Below are 3,869 nucleotides of genomic sequence, written 5' to 3' on the forward strand. Positions count from 1 at the left end.
AACAGCAGGAATTGGTGTCCCGGGGGGGATGACAATCCAAACCTGTCTTTCTTTCAAATATACAGAGGCACCATGCCTCATTTTCTTGCTTTACTTGGTCTCTAAATTATGTGGAAATGAGAGAGTGAAAAACATATAATCTCTTTTATAAGCTCAGGTTAGAAGAAACGTCTATGACATCCAACCAATAGTACTTCAAAGGAGAGGTTTAACAAATGCCTACCGGGCTGCTCTCCATGGATGCAGGAGAGAGTTTGCATAACGAGACTTGTGGACCTTTTAAAGGATGAAAGGTGTGCTTGTGGTTGAGCAACTGCCAATTATTTCAAAGATGAAAAGCAGGCATGTTAGTAAAATTGAAATTAAAAAAAAAATAAGGCAACAGGAAAATTGAGTTTTAAAGAGACTTTGGCTTTTTCTGCTCAATAGTGCATCACTGGTGGGTTGTCCTTTGTAAGGTGATATAGGTACAGTAACAACAGGATCATGATTCTTTTGCTTAATAAGGGAACAACAAGCTAAGGGTGTTCAAGTCCTTTTTGTGGATGACAGCACCAAAATTATGTGTCTGATGAATTGAACCCAAAAGGATAGCAAAGTTTTTGGCCAATTTAGTTACAGGTGGTTGGGAATAATTTAAAAGCCCTATCCCTATGTCACTTGGAGCTGATAAGCATTATGTTAATCATACATGGACAAAACCTCATGGATCATAAGCCATCAGATTTAGATAATAGCTTTATAAGCATGCACTGTGCTGAGAGAATCTACCAGGGTGCCATGAAGAATGAGCTTGTGAAACTGAATCAGCCAATATGCAACTTTTTCCAAAGAAGTTTTCTCGTTATCTGCTTGTCTTGCGCCTGTTTTTAAAAAAGAGAGAAAAAAATACCATCATTAAGATCTTTTCTTTGAACCTGGTTTTTATGGGCATTTATGAATCTAACTGTAATGGTCTGTTACTGGGACATCTGGCATGGAACAAATCTGAAGTTAATAAAATGGGTTGTATGGGAAATCATCTGGTGGCATTACTGGATTATACCTCTCCCTGTAATGGTTCTTTCGCAAATAAAAATATGTATTGTATGCAATTGTATTGCAAGAAGAATGTTGGTTATTAATATTTAGTTGGGTTATGATGAGGAGGGTGCTCTGTTCTTAGAGCAACTCTGAGGAAAAAGCAGGTCCAGTAGGAAGGCACCAGCAAACCTCACCATGTCTGTAGCAGACCAGAGGGTAAAATCAATCCTTGGGCAGAATATGGCTGACATGTGGGGCTCGGTGGTATTGATAGCTATGGGAGAATGAGAATAGCGATAAACTAGTTGGGCAGAAATCCTTTATTTTCCTGTCAGGACTCAAGAGGGAAATATGTACCTTCGTGCTGGATAACAGGCTGAACACTTGAATCTGTTGGAAAGCTAAATCAATAAATATTTGTAACTTGCTGCCAAAACACTGAACAGCTCCATCAATATTTTTAGCTTGTTCTTCAGACAAATATCTGTGGGAAGGTGCCTGTGCTACAAATGGCTTGGGTGGTTATTTATCTAGGGGCTCCTGGCAGGACTTGGAAAATTATGTTGCTGTTTTTTTTTTTTTTTTTTTTGGAAGCCAAGCTTTTGTCAGTGAAGTTTGACCTGTTGTAGGACTGGCTTGCTTGGAGAAGTTATGGTGTAATTTTATGGCTCCTTTAGTGACTTATTTTGTTCCCATCATGCTCTGGCTGTATTAGAGCAGCCTTTCCAGTACATTACCATCTGGCTGCAGGAGCAGTGCAGAGAGGAAGAGCATGGGACTGTGAGGAAGGCTGTGCTTGATGAGGCTTAATGTCCATTTGGAAGACCAGGCAACCTCAGAAAGCCAGAGGAGAGGAAAAGGGCAGGGTAAACGTGTTAATATCCTGGAATGCTTTCCCAGTGTCCAGTAAAGTTCAGGAACTTCCGGAGGGTGTTTACTACTATATGCACCAAAATCTATCTTTAATAATCTCCAGGTTTAATTTGTTTTGCATGACTTTTGACCAGAGCCCTTTCAAACTCACCTTCATAGTTACAACACCCTATTAGAGAGTCTTGCGGGAGGCCCCGGTGGTCTAGGGGAAATGACACTGCACTGTCACTGCAGAGACCCGGGTTCGATTCCCGGTCGGGGCCCCTCCCCGGGCAGATGGAGCTCGTTAGCCCTGTAAGGCAATCCATCTACGTCCTGAGGACCTCGCTGCCGCCGTCCAAGCGTGCTTGGCCCCGGCAGATGAACCTCAGGATTAAAGGGTGAGGCACACTGTGTCTCACCTAAAAAATCCAATGCGCAGGCTGGAAGGTGGAAAGACCTTCCCTGTGTGGGAGAGAGGCTGGCAAGTAGCCCCAAAACAGCCCAATAAAGCAGAGCATGGAGACAGAATTATTCCTGGGAGCAAGAAACACTGCAGTCATTCAGACTCATTTTCTAGAGGTCTGTTTTTCCTGTTTTACCTTTGACCTGTTAGTATCTCATATAAAAGCAATTACACACTCACTCCTGCTGCTCTTTTGTGAGAATAAATGCAGCAACTGCTAAGGTATATTTTTGTCTTTCTTTCCAGCTGTGAAAAGTCTTGAGAGATAGTAGTAATTCAAATTCATCCTCAGTAAAGGCAGAATTTTGTTTGTTGAAGTTAAGGAAAACTTTCTTGGACTCTTCAATGAAGCCTGGTCTTAAAGTCTCCATCCTCTTAGAGAGGAGGATAAAGGAGCATCAGCCCAAGGACGAATTGGATTCTTGGTGTCGTTTCCTTTGCATGCTGTGTCGTTGCTCCTGGATTTTCCAAAATGCGTTTTTGGAAGGGTGTTAAGATGAATAATGTGATGAATAATTTGATGCATAATTTGCAGAACACTTGCCAACATTTCATTAGTATTTTGTCCCGAAGCTCATTTTTGGATGCAAATATCTACAAGCATAAACAGTATCAGTAAGGTTGGCATTATAAAAGTGAAATCCAGTTCAGTTATGGTAAAATTTCACTCCACACAAGTAATATTTTGAAGGGGATTTGTTTTACTGATTTTTAAAATATTTAGCCTCAGTACCACTATCTGTTACAGAATGTCTAAATAATGCAATAGCAGAAGAAGGTAAACAACATCCATAAAAACAGCAGTTGCCCAGCTGGAGAGATTAAAGCAGTATTATGCCATTTAAACCTAGGAAAAAGAAATGACACCTAAACTTTTATCTCAAAAGCTGAGATAAACAGGAGGGGTCTCATGACCTTTCAGTAAGCGATGTGCATTATTTTAGGCAAAGGGAAAAAAGGCAAAGCCCCAGAACTAACAATTTTTTTTTTGGTAGAGACTGTTCTGTTCATTGAGCTTCTTTGCTAACTGAAGAAGGTGTAAATTCAGATACTACTAGTGGCAAAACAAAAGTTCAAAAAGAAATTGCTCCTCTTAGCCTTCCTGAGATGTTGAGCTGTCTGAACTCATCCCAACTTGGAGGCACTTACCACACTGAGACAATCACCCAAGGCACTGATACATTTAGGGTGTTGGTGTACTGCCCGATGCTTTATGCAGGATTCCCTGAGGCTTCTCAGGGGGCACCAGGTGCTGACATTTGGGTGACTGAATCAAACTGTGCATCAGTGTGTGGGAGATGCTTGCTAAGCAACGGTAGAGGAAGCCAAAATACCTGTGAGAGCAGCAGACAATTCTGCTGATGTGAGAGTGCCTTTGGGGCAGTTTGGCATCTGCCTTTTCGGTCTTGCTATGTGTAAATATGGCTGTAAACAAGTGATCTGGAATGTGATCCCTAATCAGGGCAGGTGCCAGGGGATGGTGATGATGTAACCTCACCTGTATTCCAGGGTCTGTCCTTTCTACATA

The 3,869-nt window shown here is 41.6% G+C and overlaps 1 non-coding gene across 1 annotated transcript; it reads left to right on the forward strand.

Annotated features, from left to right (window-relative positions):
- The first annotated feature begins 2,087 nt into the window (after window positions 1-2,087).
- TRNAD-GUC lies at window positions 2,088-2,159 on the forward strand. The gene has a single exon. It is a non-coding gene; the product is annotated as a tRNA-Asp (tRNA).
- The last annotated feature ends 1,710 nt before the right edge of the window (window positions 2,160-3,869 follow it).

Source organism: Empidonax traillii, unplaced genomic scaffold (genome assembly GCF_003031625.1).
Source record: "Empidonax traillii isolate 1590-97213 ecotype Southwest subspecies unplaced genomic scaffold, ASM303162v1 scaffold667:size605846, whole genome shotgun sequence".
Taxonomy (NCBI): Eukaryota; Metazoa; Chordata; class Aves; order Passeriformes; family Tyrannidae; genus Empidonax; species Empidonax traillii.